Below are 19,392 nucleotides of genomic sequence, written 5' to 3'. Positions count from 1 at the left end.
ACCTACAGAGTCCAGAAAGAATCTGCTGCCCTGTGTCATCAGCGTCCAAACCCTGGTGGCTTTCATTAGGGCTGCAGCTTTCTCCTGTCCCCAGGACTGGCTCCTACTTTGTACACTTGGTGCCCAAAGAGTCCAAGTCCGTGGAATTTATAGGCGCTGATGGCTTTGGGGAACCCTTATTTCTCCCTCTCCACTCCAAGCACCAAAAGGCATCTCTTTCAACGCCAGGGGGAAAATAGCAACGAAGAAAATCAACAGTCGTCTCTCAGATGGAAGGACAGATTTGGGTAAGGCTTTTCTCTATAGACCCTGTCTGTCTTTTTAAAAAAGCAGCCATATCAACCTCATATATTTTTTCTTTCAACTTTATTAAAAAAACAATGCATGTCTGGGTGAGGTGGTGTAACTGTAATGTCAATGCTGAGGACGGATCGTGTACGCAGTTTCAGGGCAACCTGGGCTACGCAGCAATACTCTGTTTTTTAAAAGTAGGGGGTTTAGAAGGAAGGAAAGAAATGTAAAAACTTAGGCAGGTTTTTATAGTAAGTTCTTGGGACTGGAGAGATGGCTCAGTGGTTGAGCACTGGCTGCTCTTGCCAAAGACCAGGGTTCAATTCCCAGCACCCACAATGTGGCTCCGAGTCCCTGAAACTCCAGGGGATGTGATGGCCTCTTCTGACTTTGATGGCCACTGCATCTATGTGGTGCACAGACATAGATGCAGACAAACACCCATACACATAAAAGAAAAAGGAACAAAAAAAAAAAACTAAAAAGAAAAATGTTCTGGCTTAAATATTAGATAGCCACAAGTTATCTTCACCACAACAGATTTATTCATCACAATTAGAAGGTTCAAAGAACACACTGTTTTTGAATGATTATACTTGAACTCAAAAGAGAGTTTTTGTTCTGTTTCAGTCTTGAAGATGCCACTCAAGTTGCAACTTAGTGTCACACTGGTCACCATTCAGAGGTGAGAAAGCAGACGCTAGTCACAGGGCAATGCACTTCCAGGCAAAATGTTTGCTTTTTTTTTTTTTTATTTATTTATTTATTTATTTATTTTTTTTTTTTTTGCTAGGCTTCCCGGTGCAAGTTTGCTTTGTCAATGCCAGTCCTTTCTGGAAATCCTATCTTTTCTGGAACCCAGGCAGGAGAATTATAAACTTAAAGGCTTGCCTATCCTACAGAATGAGTTCAAGGTCAGTCTGGGTCATTCAGTGAGGTCTCATATTAAAACACTGTTAAAGAGTTTGGCCATGGTTTGTTTGCTATGCTGAGGTCAAACCCAGGGATGTGTGACATGTACGTCTGGGCTATGGTCCCAGGCCTGTTTATTTTTAGCCTGGTCAAATCATCATCAGTATGTATGGGCATCTTTTAAAACATGTTCAAAACAAACATGAAAATGGAAATACACAGCCCTCAGTTCTGTAGATGACTCTTCTTCTGGGAGACAAAGCTATAATTAGCCAAAAAGATCTCTTACGGCGGCTGTCAGTGGTGAGGTTGAGGTGTTTGTTGCTCAGTGGTGTGGAGGTTGTCCAGGTCCCACCTGCCGCAGTCCCCATGCCTCCAGCGAGTCTAAAGGGAGACAAAGGGGAGACAACCACCATGGGACCAAGACTGAATGCCGTGGCAAAAACATTAAAACATTATTTGAACTCCTACTTAAGATGCATGAGGGGCATTCTGAGATTTGTTGGGCACAGCAATCCAGGCTGCTGCTGTCATCTGAGGTCCACTAGGTGATGGAGGCCTCAACAGGCAACCAACAGGAGGCTCCACTGTCCCACCATGAATACACACCACTGTTCTCAGAGACAGGGTCTCCCTAGATACAGGCAACTCTCTAAATAAAGACAGAGGACAGGACAAGGAGCCTACAGTGGGTCACACCGGAGGGAGGAGGAGGGTTGTGATGGATTGATTATTCAGTCATGGAAAGCACAGGTAGGGCAAGCCTACGAACCTGCAAACAGCAGAATATAGCAGAATTCCCTAGAACCTGGTCTAATCTTACAATAGTTTTTTTGGTTTTGTTTTGTTTTTTGGTTTTAGGATTGGAGATAGAATCCAGGCAGGTGCTCTACCATTGAGCTACACTAACATTTAAAAGACACTGTTGAGGCTGGAGAGTTTGCTCAGCAGACAGGCACACAACCTGCTCTTCCATGGGAACGGAGTTTAGTTGCCAGCACCTGTGTCAGGTGGCCTGTAATCTCAGTTCTAGGAGATCTGGTGCCTCTGGTCTCCTCAGGTACGTGCAGAGACACATACACACATAACTGAGAATAAATATAATCATTTTATTTAAAAGAAAAAAATTTGCTCTTTCTTATACCATTAAGGAGTAGTTTAAGAACGTTGTGGAGCTTCAGGACACAGGCTTCTGTCGGAGAGAAAGCCAATGTTTGTATTACAAGAGATGCAGGCAGCTAGAATCTGCCTGACGTGGGGTTTGGGATCCCAACTCAGGTTCTCTGCAATAGCAGTGGCGCTTTGAATTTCTCCAGGTCCTAAATCATGTACTCTCGGGGTAAGCCAGTGACATTGTGTGCTATAACTTGGAAAGCTTGAGACTGACTTGCAAAGCAGCCATGGTCTGGCACGGAAGAGCCGGGTGAGAGGCAGGCAGGGTGCTGGCCTGAAGACCCGCCCACCCGAACACAATTGGGTTTCTTCCTCAGACTGTCTAGTCCCTTGGAGCTCGAGTGACTCACGGCCAGCCTCATTCGCCACATTCCTTCCACAGTGACGATTCAGGCCGGTTTCAGTCACTCGAGGAACGCTGAGCGGCATGGAATTCTCCAGCACTCGTTGGGTGAGGAGTGCGGCTGCCCCTGGGAGTGGGGTGGGCCCTGGGAAATCCCAGGACAGACTTCTGTGGTCACTACCCAGCACAGATCCTGGGGCCGCTAAACTCTCGGAAGGCTGGGCGAGGGATTATAGTGGCTAGGAAACCAGCAGGGGTTCCCTAACCTGTCAGACAGGAAGGGCCGGGCAGCTTTACTGCTTGCTGGAGGCCTCCTGCTGCCTGGAGCAGTTTAACGGGCTCTGGGCTCTTCCTTCCCTGCGGAGAGGAGGTAGCACCACCGCTCAGTAGCCAGGACAAGACGTCCTTCCCTCCGTGGAAAGTAGCAGTGAATGCAAACTTGAGCTTTGGTGTTCTGGGGGTGAGTGGGAGGTAGGATGGGGGTGGGGCAAAGTACCAAATGCTTCAAGGAACACGATCGTATTGAGCTTGGTAGTGTACACTTTTAATTTCAGCACTCCGGAGGCAGAGGCAAGCAGAGCTCTGTGAGTTCAAGGCCACCCTGGTCTACATAGAGAGTTTTAGGTTAACAAAGGCTACATAGAGCATCTCTGTCTCTAAGCAAGCAAGCAAGCAAGCAAGCCAGCAAACAAGCAAACACAGTTACTTAGAAGAAAAGGAAGTTTCTCGAATGCCGCTTCTGAGGGCATGAATACTAATGCTTAAGGAAGGGAAACCCTTGCCACCTGGTTCTTCATGCCAGTGTTTTGTACGTTAGGGTTTTTCAACAGGACTTGGCTAGCCTCAGCTCCCTGAGTGTCAATGTGCAATGTTTGTTTCTTTGACAACTTTAAATGTCTACCTCTTCCTAGTTCTAGTACAACTGACACTTTTATACCCCTTAGCAAGAACTTAGGTATCCGGAAATTACTGGTCATCTGCTCTGTGGCTGTTATTGTTGTTCAGTTGTACTTTCCCCCCTTCCCTTTCTCCCGCTTGCTCCAGCCCCCCACCTCCCTCCGGCCCATAGGTTCTTTGTTTGTGTCTTCTTACAGATGGTTGTAAGCCACCATGTGGTTGCTGGGATTTGAACTCATAACCTCCGGAAGAACCTCTTAGCCATCTCACCAGTCTGTTCAGTTGTATTTTTGAAGGGGCCCTCCCACTTAACCTGACCTGGTCTCAGATTTCTCCATCTTTGCTGTGGTGGCTCATGCCTTTAATCCCAGCATTCTGGAGGCAGAGGTTTTCCTCTGGGAGTTCAAGGCCAGCCTGGCCTACATAGCAAGGTACAGGATAGCCAGGGAGAAACCCTGCCTTGAAACTGCCCACCTGCAAATCCTCCATCCTCCTGCCTCAGCTTCCTGAGTTTTGGGATTGTAGGTTGAATCACCACAGTTGGCTCTGCTGTGCTAAAGATCTCCCTGGAGGAATAATGTCATGTCTGTCAAGTGCTAAACTTGCACCGTGACATTTTTAAATAACAAGGCAGTCAACAGAAGGATTATGTCCTTCCCCCATCGTTTCTTGGTGGACACTTGTTGAAGACAAGATTTGCAAAGAAGGCCTTTTCGTGTGGTTCCTTCAGGCCCTCTTCTTTACAGCTGCTATCCCACGATGATGTGCACGTGTGTGTGTGTGTGTGTGTGTGTGTGTGTGTGTGTGTTCCGAAGGACGTGATGGGAGCAAGAGGCAGCCTTACGTTTTTCAGCATTAGAAAAGTGAGTGTATTCATTAGCAGTTCTTCCTTTATGTGCGTGGGGTTTGCCTGTGTGTAAGCATGCCCACATGTCCGCTTGCTGGCCACAGAGACCAGAAGAGGGCATCGAATCCTCTGGAACTAGAGTTATAGGGGGTTGGCAGCAGCACGTGGGTACTGGGAATCAAACCTCATGGAATCATATTCTCTGGTCCTCTGGACCAGAACAAGTGGTTTTAACCTCTGAGGCAGCTCTCCATTTCTCTCCCCCCTCCCTGTATTCTTCCTTCCTTCCTTCCTTCCTTCCTTCCTTTCTTTCTTTCTTTCTCTTTCTCTCTCCCTCCTTTCTTTCTTTCTCTTTCTCTCTCCCTCCTTTCTTTCTTTCTTTCTTTCTTTCTTTCTTTCTTTCTCTCTCTCTTTCTCTCTCCCTCCCTCCCTTTCTTTCTTTCTTTCTTTTCTTTCTTTCCTTCTTTCTTTCTTTCTCTCTCTCTCCCTTCCTTCCTTTTTTCTTTCTTTCTTTCTTTCTTTCTCTTTCTCTCTCCCTCCTTTCTTTCTTTCTTTCTTCCCTTCTTTTTTTCTTTCTCTCTTTCTTTCTTCCCTTCTTTTTTCTTTCTCTCTTTCTTTCTCTCTCTCTTTCTTTCTTTCTTTCTTTCTTTCTTTCTTTCTTTCTTTCTTTCTTTCTTTCTTTCTTTTGACAGAGTCTCAATGTAACTCTGACTGACCTGTAACTCCCTCTGTAGACCAGTCAGGCACCAAGCTGGCTTCAAACTCAAGAGGTTTTGTGGTGTGGTACTCCCTCCCCAAAGGGGAAATAGAAACAATTATTTAAAAACTAAAGACTAAGTGTTTCTTGCTCAGAAAACCTGCCTCTGCCTCCCGAGTGCTGGGACTGGAGGTGTGTGCCGCATACCCAGCTCACTGGTGGTTGCTGTTTTACTATTATGGATCATTTGGTCCTAATTTTGTTGTTGTTGTTGTTAGATGTCATCATAGCAATTCTGGTCCATATTTTGATGCTAAAGTAAATAATATCTAAATTAGAAAATAAAAAACAGGAGCTGGAGAGATGGCTCATCGGGTAAGTGCACTGACTGTTCTTCCTATGGTTCTGAGTTCAATTCCCAGCATCCACATGGTGGCTCACAACCATCTGTAGTGGGATCTGACGCCCTCTTCTGGTGTCTGAAGACAGTGACAGTGTGTTCATACTGTCATACAGGTCTCACACACACCCATCTCAGAACTATACATATGAACATACAGCAGATATATTTGTATAGACAAACTGGTATATGTGGTTGACTCTAAAGAAGGTTGTAAACAATGCTTTGGCCAAAAACCATTCTTTGTTTGATTTTAAATTATTGTTTTTATGGAAAATTGATTAGAAAGAAATGTTTCTTTTCTATGTGCAGCTCCTCCATTGAGCCAATAAAGAACTTGTTTGAAAATAATTCACAGCTTCTAGAACTCCAGAGAGTATAATTTTTTTTCCCTTTAATTAGTAGCTTAGATTTTTTTTTAAGCCAATGCCAAATGCAACTTGAGCTGGAGTTTTCAGATCATCTCTAAACTGGGAACTCGTGATTTTCAAGTGGGTTCTAAAATCAGCAAAATACCTCCCCCTCGCCACGGTAGCTGGCATTTCCCCATTCTTAAGAGTTTATCTTGTTTTCTGAGCAAGGACACTTAGTCTTTAGTTTTTAAATAATTGTTTCTATTTCCCCTTTGGGGAGGGAGTACCAAATCACAAAACCTCATTTATATCAATACAATTAGTATAGCAGTAAAAAGAGGGAGGCAGAAGGAAAAAAGCCATTTACCTTTCTTTCCTTTTGGGGGGAGCCCATAAAGAGTCTCACTAGGTAGCCCCCAAAGGAGGGCTGGAGATATGACTTAGTTAGTCAAGTGCTTACTGTACAAACATGAAGACTGGAGTTCAGGTCCCCATCCTACATACTTATAACACATGCCCATCTCTCTCTCTCTCTCTCTCTCTCTCTCTCTCTCTCTCTCTCTCTCTCTCACACACACACACACACACACACACACACCATATATATACCACACACACATCTCTCACACATGCACCTTTCACACATACCCATCTCTCACACAGACTCACACACACACACACACACACATACCCATCTCACACACACATCACACACATACCCATCTTATATACATACACACCCATCTCTCACACACATGCACACGTCTCATACACATACATCTCACCCCCGTCATCACATATATATATGTATACCATCACATACATACCCAGCACACATACATATGCCTATCACATACATCCGTCATATACATATACCCACCATACACATACACACCTATCACACACTCACATCTCACAAATGCATCATCACACACATACACACATAACACATACATCACACACATACATACCCATTACATACACAATCTATCACCTCTCTCTCTCTCTCTCTCTCTCTCTCTCACACACACACACACACACACACACAGCTTCCTACTCCTAGAAAGAACTGGTATCCAAAGTAGGCTTGAGTGCAGGTGGGCACCTGGGTACTTGTCTCTCTGGACAGGGCAAAGGCGCCCCGCTGACAGTTGGTGAACATAGTACACCCTTACTTCAGATGTGCTGTGTGTCTGTCCACCAGGAGTGGGACTGAGACTGAGGGAACCGCCCCTCCCATACAGTCAGCTGAGGGTTTGTAATAGGGAAGAGAATGTCTTCAACAAGTTGTGTTAGAACTCAGTGACTGTATGAGGAGAAGCTGATGCTGATCCTTACTTCACACAGGATGCAACGGTGTCTGACTGAACTAAGAACTCTTGGAGTTAAAGAGGGAGGGGAAAAAACTTAGGTTGCAAAAACTTCCATTAGTGAGAGAATGGATAAACTAGATAGGTTCAAGGGGCTGGAGGGATGGCTCAGGGGTTAGACCACTGGCTACCCTTGCTGATGACCTGGGTTCAGTTCTGAGCACCCATGTGGTGGTGGCTCACAAAGATCTGTAACTCCAGTTCCAGGGAATCGATGCCCTCTTCTGACCTCTATAGATACTGCATGCATATATGTATGTGCATATGCATACCTATAGGCAAACACGCTTAAAAATACATACATATTTTTTAAGGAAAAAATTTCCCTTGGGCCTTGATACATGCCTTTAATCCCACCATCTGGGAGGCAGAGACAGGTGGATCTCTGTGACTTTGAGGTCAGCCTGATCTATAGAGCTAGTTCCAGGACAGCCAGGGCTACACAGAGAAACCCTGCTTGAAAACCATATATATACACACATACACACACATATATATTTGTGTGTATACACACATATACACATATGTACATATATAATATATTATATTTTATATAATATAATTATATAATATGCACTTGTATATAACATATTTTATTATATAATTATATTATATATTAAATATATTATATATAATATATTAAGTATGTTTAATAGATTTTATTATATACTTGTATTAAATATATTATATATAATATCATGTTATATATAATAAAATTATATATAATAATATTAAATATAATTTTTCCCCTTAGAAAGGTATTATTAAGAACGACTCTATAGGAACTGGAGAGCTGGCTCAGCAGTTAAGAGCACTGATTTCTTTTACAAAGGACCCGGTTCAGTTGCCAGGACTCATATCACAAGTTCCTCTAACTCTATTTCTAGATACACGTACTTATACATAAATAAAAGTAAAATACATCCTGGGGTTAAAAAAAAAAAAAGAAGATGGCAATGAGGCATAGAAAGGGGAAATATCTGCAATACATGCATTTGATTTAGACTTGTTAGACTTATTTATTTTATGTATGTGAGCATCTGCCTGTATGCATTTTCAGATTCTACCTCCCCCATTGCCCCTCTCTTGTCCCACTGTCTGACAACCACCATTCTTCCTTCCCACCTTCGTGTGTCTGCTAGTCTTGGTGGCACAGTAGCTAAGAGTAAAGATTTCATTTCATATATATTCCCCATAAAGGAAAATGCACAGCACCTGTCCTTCCGTAAGTACCAGTATCACTTAAGCAGTCTCCAGAGTTTGCCCCTGGTGTAGCTCCAGTCAGAATCACATTCCTTTTACGGCTGAATATGCTTCTTCTTATGTGCTGGTTAACTTTGATGTCAACTTGATAGGCTGTCGAATCACCATGGAAACCAATCTCTGGGCAGCTGTGGAAGAGATTCTCTAGATTAGGTAAACTGAGGTAGGAAGACTCACCCTGAATATGGGCTGTGCCAGTCTGTGGGCTGGGGTCCTTGATATAATTCAAGGTCTGCCTCTGCCTCTGGCTCCTGACAACTGGGATTAAAGCACATGCGCGCCACCACGGCCTTGCATCACCGAGGATGGAATCCAAAGAGAGAGTGGGCTGGGCAGCCGTGCTTCCCTGCTCCCTGAGTGGGGACAATGTGACCAGTCACTGCTGCTTCTGCTGCCGGGAGTCCCTGTCAGACTGGACTGTGGAAGTGTAAGCTAAAATGAACGCTTCTATTTTTCTTTCTCGAGACAGGGTTTCTCTGTGTAGCCCTGGCTGTCCTGGAACTCACTGTGTACATCAGGCTGGCCTTGAACTCAGAGATCCGCCTGCCTCTCCTTCCTGAGTGCTTGGACGAAAGGCATGGGCCACCACAGCCCAGGGAAACCTTTTCTCTTTGTAAGCTTTGGGTATTCAGTGTAGCAATGGAACACTGAGTAATGAGGGGCTGTGACAAGTCTCACCTAAATCCCACAAATCAAGGAAGGACTCAGCAAACACTTTACCCTGGAAGTGGGGTTAGAAATCACCACAGTGCTACTAACTAGACCTGGATGACAGGATTGTAGGTCTGAGATGGGCCTACTATACCTCTGCTGTCCAGCCTGGGCTACTCAGCCCTGGGAAGTGTCCTGACCGCCAGTCAGCTCTGTCACTCAGCCTTTCCATTTCCCCTTTCCTGTTTCACACTCAGCTTCCGCATATCCGTCAGCAGTTTCGAAATCTGACCCAGCACTGACTTTCCCAAGACCATGCATGTCCCCCGAGTCACATTGTTCTCACAGAGACACCAAGTGTGAGACACAACCCTTCATTGATTGCTGCTTCCTGGCTCTGCAAAAACCAGGACTGACAAGGTACACCAAGACGACAGGGAGACCTTGAAAGGTCAAAAGGTCACATAAGGGGCCTTGGCTTTTTTGTTGCTGTGATAAACACCATGACCAGAAGCAAAGTAGGGGAGGAAAGACACCATTTTATCCAGAGAATCAGGACTCAAGCAGGAAATGAAGCGGAGACTGGAGGATGATGCTTACTGACTTACTTCCAGGCTCATGGTCAGCTAGCTTTCCTTTATATCCCAGGTCCCCCTACTCAGTGGATGGCACTGCCCACAGTGGACTGGGCCCTTCTCCATCGATTATCTATCAGGAAAATGCTACCCCCACGAGCCAGTCTGATCTGGGCAAGTCTTCAGCTGATGTTTCCTTTTCCCAGGTGACTCTGGGTTTGTTTGAAGTTGACAATGACAATCAACTCAAATCATTTTGCAATGGCCTGGTCTGGATCGTTCCAAAAATAGTGTTATTGAATTCACTTACACAAACACAAACACAAACAAAACTAGAGTAAACTGTGTCCCCAGCCACAGTGACTTGCTTATGGTGACTTTAAAATGCATCTGCCAATAATCCCAAATGCTCTTGAGTACTTCACTGAGACACAGGTTGATGAGGCTGTTCTAATAAAGGGATGGATACCTCAAGGACCAGGCTAAGAGTGAAAATCACCATCAACATAAAAGCTAATAGCCTTGGCCAAGTTACTTGCTTGAAGTGAAATAAATGTATGAAAACTTGATCTCAGAGGTATTTTGGTATCCCAGCATTTGCCCAGCTTAGAAGTTTCTAACCTAGGGCTGGCGCCATCTGCAAACATCAGAGAGTCAGAGGGCTAACTGTGGTCTCCAAAAGGGTTGCAAGCCCTTGTTTTAAAAGAAAGTCAAGGTTAAGATCAAGATGTTTTAGGGATGGTAAAGAAGGTTGCTTGGGCAAAAAAGCTTGTCATGCTGACCAGAAGACACGAGTTTGATCTCTTGATTCCATGGTAGAAGGATCTCGATTCCATGATGGAAGGAATGAGAGGAGATTCTCAAAAACTAACCTTTGAGCTGGGCGGAGGCAGTGGTGCATACACTGGGTGGTGGTGGTGGCGTTGGTGGTGGGTGGTGGTGGTGGTGGTGCTGGTGGTGGCGGGGCGGGCACACACCTTTAATCCCAGCACTTGGGAGGCAGAGGCAGGCAAATCTGAGTTGGGGGCCAGCCTAGTCTATAATGCGAGTTCCAAGACAGCCAAGGCTACACAGACAGATCCTGTCTCATCCCATTAAAAAAGAAAACAAAACTGACTTCTGATCTCCATGTATGTGACAGGGCATACATACACACGTATCACACACACAAACTCATTGACTCTAAATATAATTGAAAGGTTTGAAAAGATACTTTTTAAACTTATAAGCATAGGAAATTAAAATAGTCAAGAATTTCTGCCCATATATAAATATAGGTAGTATGTCAGATATCATACATAATCATCACATGTTTAGTGACCAGAGTCAACTAAATATGAACAAACTAATAAGCATTTAAGATATGAATCTGCAGGCATTTTTAAAAGATTTATTTATTTCATATATTCAGACACACCAGAAGATCCCATTACAGATGGTTGTGAGCCACCATGTGGTTGCTGGGAATTGAACTCAGGACCTCTGGAAGAGCAGTCGGTGCTCTTGAACTGCTGAGCCATCTCTCCAGTACCCACAGGGTTTTTTGTTTGTTTGTTTGTTTGTTTGTTTGTTTTTCAAGACAGGGTTTCTCTGTGTAGCTCCGGCTGTCCTCGAACTCACTCTGTAGACCAGGCTGGCCTTGAACTTAGAAATCCACCTGCCTCTGCCTCCCAAGTGCTGGGATTAAAAGCATGCGCCACCACTGCCTGACTAACACAGGTATTTTTATTGTCACAAGCATATGACAGTTACAGGCAAAAGAAAATGGGTTTGGGTATGTGTTTAAACACAGATTTTAACCAGGGCTCCAAACCACCAATATATCAACCTCCATCACTGCCTAAGACCTCCATCACTGCCTAAGACAGACCTCCATCGCCGTCTAAGATGGACCTCCATCACTGTCGGGTAAATTTCAGTCAGGTAATTTAAAGACAGTGATAAACATTAGCCAAGCTGTTACTGAACATGGCGCTTCAGATCTGACATCTCATTTTCATACATAGGAGAAAGGAGCTCCTACCCATGCTCTGTAACAGACTGATTAGAAGATAGACCATGGAAACTCCTTTTATAGCCAAATTCTGCAGCCAAACTCTGCAGCCAAAAATCAGAATCCGAATGTGCGTCCTGAAAGCCAGGATCCATTCAGGGTATTCCAAGAATAGTTCTCAAATTGCTGGAAAGTATCACTTTCCTACGCTAGCCTCCAAATGGATTCTAAAGCTGACAGGGAGGGTTGAGTCAGCCTTGTACAACCCAATCAAGTTATTGCTTCCTTCATTTGTTTGTCATATTTAAAATATACTTCACAAGAATACAATTGACTCACGTCCTTCGTAAACATTCCTTAGGTCTGCCGCGTGCAGGCGCCGCTCTAGGTACTGGGAACCCAGCAGTAAACGAAACAGAGCGAAGACACAGTGTGAGCCGGATTTAGATGGAGAAGCATATGGAATAAAACAAGGGCTGTCCTGTTTTTCTCTGACACGAGGGTGTGCCTGTGTGAGGAGGAGTATGTGGATGCTGTAACCGGAAGACAGTCTCAGGGTTGGTCCTTGCTTTCCTCCCTGACACAGGGTCTCTGTCATTTATCTGCTGCCTAGGCCAGACTCTGGGAGTCTCCTTAGGAACACCAAGACTGTGGCCATGTTAGCTTTAGGTAGGTCCTGGGAAGCTCAACTCTGGGCCTTATGCTTTTGAAACACACCATTTTACCTATTGAATGGTCTTTCTCAGCCCCTCCCTTTAAAATGCCTCCCCCGTGTGTAGGAGCGGCTTATGAGCCACGGCGCGGTGGACGAGTGCAGGCGAGAGGACAACTCTACGGAACTGGGTCTCTTTTCATTTTTCCAGGGTTCCGAGGATTGAACTCAGGTCACCAGGCGTGTGCAGCAAGCACCTTTGCTCACTGAGCCATCTTGCCCTCCCCCCGCCCCCCATTTTAAAGGAGAGTCTCAGTGTGTACCCCAGGCTAACCTTGAACTTGCAATCCGCCTGCCTCTGCCTCCTGAGTTTTGGGATTGCAGCTGTGTCCATCATGATCATCCAAGCCAGTTCATCTTAAGGCCACCCCCCCACTCTGGTATGCCTGAATCAAAGATAGATAGATAGATAGATAAATAAATAAACAAACAAACAAATAAGAAGACATGGCGGCTCCTTTGTATGGCTGAGGGGAAGTCTATTGTAGATATGGAGGAGAGCACTGTCAGAGGCATCTGGAGGAGCCCAGACTGAATCAAGCCATGAGAGGAGAGGAAGGTGACGAGAGAGGGAGAGGAACCAGGAGCCCAGAGGCCAGGAGACTAAGAGACCACATTACCAAATTGGTGGAGATTCCGTAAGGAAGAGAAGCTGGGGAGAGAAGAGAAGCTGGAGAGAGAAGAGAAGCTGGGGAAAGAAGAGAAGCTGGAGAGAGAAGAGAAGCTGGGGAGAGAAGAGAAGCTGGGGCTGGGGGTGGGGGCAGGGCAAGGAGTGTCCAAGAGGAGCTAGGATTCTGTAACAGGTGTGCATAAAGCTGAGAGAGAGAGAGAGAGAGAGAGAGAGAGAGAGAGAGAGAGAGACTAGGGTGCCGTATCTCAGTTAAGTCGGCACCTCAGGGAGTCCTCTGTCCCGAGTTTGAGACCTATCAATCTCCTGCGATTATTCCTGTTAATAATTCAGTGTATTTCCGAGACAGCAGTGGTGCCTTTATTCCCAGCATTCTGCAGGTAGAAGCAGGCAAATGTCTGTGACTTCGAGGCCAGCCTGGTCTATAGAGTAAGTTCCAGGACAGCCATGGCTATACAGAGAAACCCTGCCTCTAAAAGCAAAAATAAAACAAAAACAAACAAAACCCTCAAAAAACCTAATTCAATGTATTTTTAAAGATGTTTCCTGACCATTTATTTAGACTATCCTACATAGGATCATAAAGACAGCTTTATTGAGATATGATGTACAAACTACACACATGTCTACGCATCCCCTGACAGACTCATTTGTATAAAATGTGTAATTCTACGTCTCTCACCTTTCAGTTAGCCCTAAACCTTGCTGGTGGCTCGTCCTGTCAGCATGTTTGCTTCCGGAAAGGGGACCAGTTCATCCTCAGCAAAAGCACACTACAGGATAGCACAGGATAGCCCAGGAGAGCACAGGATAGCCCAGGAGAGCACGTGATAGGCAGTTTATGGTAGTCCTGTGACTTCAAAGAAATCTTGCTCTTGACTTAGAGCAAGGCTCAAGAGTTTGCAAATCCACTGGGGGTAAAAAACAGTAGAGAAAATACTTAAAATCCAGCCAGACGTGGTGTGCGTATCTGTGGTCCCAGCATTTGCGAGGCTGAGGCAGGGTCTGTAAGCTGGATGCTGGTTTGGGTTACACAAGGAAACCTCACCTCTAAAACCTTGAGGCAAGCTGGGTGGTGGTGGCCCACGCCTGTAATCCCAGCACTCTGGGAGGCAGAGGCAGGCAGATTTCTGAGTTCGAGGCCAGCCTGGTCTACAGAGTGAGTTCCAGGACAGCCAGCGATATACAGAGAAACCCTGTCTTGAAAAAAACAAATCCAAAAAACCAACTACCTCCCCACCCCCCAAAAACAAACCCAAAAAAACCCCAACAAAACCTTGAGGCAAAATTAAACACAGAAATGCGCACTTAGACAGAGGAGGCTGGAGTATCTTGAAATAACATTAACAGCTAGAAGTTTACTGTGCTGGTGCCAGACACGATCCTGGACACATTATGTAATGATTCTTTTGGTCCAACTCTGTGAGGTGGTTTACTGCAACTGTGCCCATTTTACAGATGGAAAGAATAAGGACCAGAAGTTAGGGAATCTGTCCAGAAGAGGGATGAGGTGAAAACAGGTTTGGCTGGGATTTATGTTCAGAGGGACACACTTCAGAGTCTGCTCTCTACTTATCTGACAGGGGTGACTGGAGGAGAAGGGGGTCTCAAGTATATAGGTGTAAAGCTAGGTTAAATGCAGAAGTCGAAAGCTTAATGGAAGGGCTCAGTGTTCAAGGCAACTGGCTGCTTGTACTAGGGTGTCTACTGCAGTGACAAAATCCCATGGCCTAAAGCACGCTGGGAAGGGCGGGGTTTATTCAGCTTAGTCTTCCAAATCTAGTCCATCATTGGAGGAAGCCAGGACAGGAACTCCAGCAGGGCAGGAACCTGGAGGCAGGAGCTGATGCAGAGGCTGTGGAGGGGTGCTGCTTACTGGCTTGCTCCCCTCAGCGTGCTCAGCCTGCTTTCTTACAGAACCCAGGACCGCCAGCCCAGGGATGGCCCCACCCACAATGGCCTTCCGTTGATCACTAATTAAGAAAATTCCCTACAGCCAGATTTTTGTTTGTTTGTTTTTTGTTTTTTGCTTTTCAAGACAGGGTTTCTCTGTGTAGCCCTGGCTGTCCTGGAACTCACTCTGTAGACCAGGCTGGCCTCGAACACAGAGATCTGCCTACCTCTGCTTTCCCAGTGCTGGGATTAAAGGTGTGCACCACCACTGCCCGGCTACAGCCAGATCTTTTGGAGTTATTTTCTCCATTGAGGCTCCCTCTTCTCTGATGACTCTGACGTGTGTCAAGTTGACATAAAACCAGCCAGCACACTGCTCTTCCAGAGAGCCTGAATAGGATTCCCAGCACCCATATATTGGCTCACAACCACCTATGGCTCCAATTCTGGGGGGATCCCTCACCCTTGTTTTGATCTCTAGGGAAACTGATACATGTGGTTCCTAAGCATGCATGTGGGCAAAATGCCCACACCCAAAAATATATCAATGAAACAAATACAGACGGAAACAAAGTGGTGGCTTAAGTGAGCACACAACAGAACATTCATCAATAGTAAGCCATATCTCTGACCTCTAACCATCTCCCTGCCCCAGCCTCCCAAGGGCTAGGGTTGCCCGCATGACACCTGTCTTTAATTAGATAACCCTATTTGGGGCTGTGATTCTGCAGGGCAGTTAATCTGCCATGGTCCTTTGAGGAGCCTCCTCACGATGCTAAGAAGGCCAGTCACTACCTGAGGCTGTGTGTGAGTTCAAAGATTCCATTCCAGGGAGGCCACCGGGAGGGCACCATGCACCCCAAAGGCTTTGGTGGCCCAGCGAGAAATCAACATGGCGGAGAATCAAAGCAGGCGGGGGGGGGGGGGGGGGAGAGAGAGAGAGAGAGAGAGAGAGAGCTAGCTTCAGGACAGAAAGAGCTGGGCAGAGCAGATCAGAAGGAATCGTATTCACCCCGCCTCTCCCCCCATCTCCACTCCTCCAGGAAATGAGCAGTTCTGAAGGGAAGGCCAGTTAGAACACTGTTGCCAGTGCCCTGCCCCAGCCAGGGCCAAGGCTCTACCTGAAGGTCTGCCGTCTGTCCGGGCTGCTTTCTGGCTTGTCTTTGGACTCACAGAGTTACTTACTGTCCCGTCACCGTGCGGTCTGGCTCAGAATCATCTCTTACATCTGAAATCTGCTCTTTCTGCTTACCTTTATTCAGCCTCTTTCCTAACAATCCTTTAGCCATTTCTTTCCAAAATGCCAGAGATGCATGAAAAAGCTAGGAATTCCCCACTCTCCCCCACACACATACGAGGATTATTTAATATAGGATTAATATATAATTATTTAATATAGGATGCTCAAGGGGATCATTTATAAGTAAGATAACTAGCCAACTCCCTAATCTCAGGAGCTGGGCACAAAGCAAAGCTTGGGTGAAGAGAGACAGGAAGGGACCCTCAGCTACATGTGCTCAGAGCAGATAAAAGGGTAAAGCAAGGGGAGGGGGATACCAGGAAATACTTGTCCAAGACTGGAGTTGGAACTGGGAGAGAGGAAGAAAAACCAGACCCAAAGATGTATGCAGTCTTGCTATGTTTTACCGTGGCAAATAATATAGATTTCTTTCATTAACTTGCAACGATGAGACATTGTTGAAAACTCACAGGTTTTTTTTTAAAAAAAAAAAAAGCCCCCCACTCCCACCCCAGCGTGTCATACCGAGGTCTTGCAGGGGACCCAAGAGTTCTTTCCCAGCTCCAAATCTCTCTCTCTCTCTCTCTCTCACACACACACACACACACACACACACCACCAACTTCTTCTTATGGGAAACTACAGACACATGCAAATGCAGAGACTGGAGTCACACTTAGGTGTTATGACAATGACACCTCCAGGCCTGGTTTCCTGGCTCCCAACCTCCTGCCCTACTCTCTCTCTCTACCCGTGAGGGCTGTGCTTCGACTAACTCTCCTCCCCCTGTGCTCAGGAAGCCTGGGAACACTAAAGGGGCCTTTGTGAGAGAGGTTAAAAAAAGCACCCACAGAAACACCAGTGTACGGAGCAGAGTACAGAGGATAGAAGAGTGGAGTCTCCTGGTGGCCCCACCCCTGGGGTGGCAGTGGCAGGGTTTAGGTAGGGCTGGGTAGCTGGGTGGAGTCCCTTGAGGTCTGGAATAGGATCCGAGAACGTGTCTAGTGTTATTTCATCTTTGTGCAAATGTTTCAGGTCGCCTCTGCAACCCAGGAAATGCAACCTGCAACACACCCAGGGGCTCACCTAACCGGAGCAGTGCATTGCTGCACCGTGTAAGGGAAGCACTCTTGCATAGACCCTCCGCTGATAGGAGTTTTTCAGCCCCGTTATGATCTTATGGGACCACCAGCCTACGAGTGGTTCATCACAATCATCGTGACGTAGCACATGTCCACCAGCTGTTTAGGGACTGAGCCCTTGTCTAGCAACAGTGCTCCGCCCCCCAACCTGTAGTCACGCCCCTCACCCATTTCCTCCAATCTCACTTAGAGGATTGTCTCCCACTGGCTACTGCAACCACCTTCCTCCAGTTTTAATCGACGTCCTGCCTCACGTGAGTCCTTTCCCTGCAGAACACCATGCCGCACTGCTCTCAGCCGGGCCTTTCAGCCTCCATTCCAGCGCTCCTCTGCCTGGCCGATCTTAGTCATCGACCAGTGCCTGGCCTGCGGGAAGCTTTGTGTGCAGGCGTGCCTCCCTGCAGGCACGCGCACTCCTCAGGGTCCCCGCACCTGTTTAGATGCCCACCGCCACCACCCCTGGAGCTTATTTTTCCCTACACAGGTTCCCCGGAGGCTCACACAGGATGGGGTTCAGAAGCTTTGTCCAGGGAAACATGGGTCACACAAGATTAACCGTACCACCCACACTTCCAGAGTAACTCAAGTCTACGGAGAAGTGTCTTCCCCAAACTGGGGTCCGCGCACACTGTTCTTCAGGGACTTTACATTCGACTTGAAAATTTAAATTCTTGCCTGGCAGTGATGGCGCATGCCTTTAATCCCAGCACTTGGGAGGCAGAAGCAGGTGGATTTCTGAGTTTGAGGCCAGCCTGGTCTACAGAGTGAGTTCCAGGACAGCCAGGACTACACAGAGAAATCTTGTCTTGAGGGGGAGAGGGGGAGCAGGGAGACCTTTTCTTTTCTTTTGCTTTTTGGGCTTCTCTGTGTAGCCCTAGCTATCCTGAACTTGCTTTGGAAACCAGGCTGACCTTAAACTTACAGAGAGCTGCCTGCCTCTGCCTTCCGAGTGCAGAGATTAAAGGTGTGTACGACCACTGCCAGGCATAGAGGCCTTTCTTAAGGTAAGCCCACTTCCAGCTCCAATTCTGCCACTAGCTTGGTGTACCCCAAGTCCCAGTCCTAGGAACTCCTCTGTACCCCCTCCTGAGGTCTGGGACATTTTAACACAGAATTTAAAGCCTACTGGCTGATGGGCCACTTCCCACTGCGTCAGCCTCAGTTTTAGTGTCTTTGCTCAAAGCCAGGCAGGGATACAGCAGTCGGAAGGCACAGCGTCCACCACAGGCATTCAGAAGAAACATCTGGGCCCCAACCGGGTCTTCTCAGCCAGCTCGGAGAGTCCAGGAAGCAGGCACTGCTCCCTGTCCGCACACTGCACACCCACCACACATCTCGGCGCCCTCCATAAGTGTTTGATGAATGAATGACTGAAGGAGGAAATGTTTGGTCCTTTCTGTCACTACAGAAACACAGATATTGGGCTTTTCCATAACCACTGCAGACTGTTTTCACTCTGTAGTCACTTTTTATTCCGAATTCTTACAGAGTTAAGATTACAGAAAGGTAGACCTAAATTGAGTCTCCTCCAGTTCTGTTCTGATTGTTTTTTTCTAAAAGCACTCTGGTTCCTTCCCCACTGTCTCTCATTCTGACAGTTAGGGAGTTTCCTAAGCATAGCTGGAGGTCAACCAACCCAACCCGACCCTTGTTTCCCCTCAGATTTCTCTAAGTTTACTCTTCCCTATACTTTTCTTTTTCTCTTAGTTTTTTTCTTTTTCCCTCTTCCTCCTTCCCCTCCCTTTCTTTTTGAGATGTCATTGTTTTGTGTGTGTGTGTGTTTAATTTATGAGCTTAGGGTGACTTTGAACTTCTGACCTGTCTGCCTCCTGCACACAGGGATGGCAGGTGGACAGTTCCAGCCTGACTGGCCTGCACCTTTTTTTTTTTTTTTTTTTTTGAGACAGGGTCTTACTCTGCAGCCCTAGTTGGGCTGTGTAGTACAGGTGCCCTTGAACTCGCAGAGAATCACTTTCCTCTGATTCTTAAGTGCTGAGTTTAATAAATGTTAT

At 46.3% G+C, this 19,392-nt stretch overlaps 1 long non-coding RNA gene across 1 annotated transcript in view; it reads right to left on the bottom strand.

Annotated features, from left to right (window-relative positions):
* Nucleotides 1-1,118: 1,118 nt before the first annotated feature.
* LOC127673386 (uncharacterized) overlaps nt 1,119-19,392 on the bottom strand; it is a 95,148-nt gene continuing 76,874 nt past the window's right edge. The window contains exons 2-3 of the long non-coding RNA XR_007975151.1: nt 8,499-8,674; nt 1,119-1,587 (exon numbers count right to left, since the gene is read on the bottom strand). This is a non-coding gene — a long non-coding RNA (uncharacterized LOC127673386). The remainder of the gene's footprint in view (nt 1,588-8,498; nt 8,675-19,392) is intronic.

Source organism: Apodemus sylvaticus, chromosome 22, assembly GCF_947179515.1.
Source record: "Apodemus sylvaticus chromosome 22, mApoSyl1.1, whole genome shotgun sequence".
NCBI classification, from domain to species: domain Eukaryota; kingdom Metazoa; phylum Chordata; class Mammalia; order Rodentia; family Muridae; genus Apodemus; species Apodemus sylvaticus.
The sequence above is the reverse complement of the archived record's forward strand: the minus strand, read 5'-3'. Positions and strand labels throughout refer to the sequence as shown.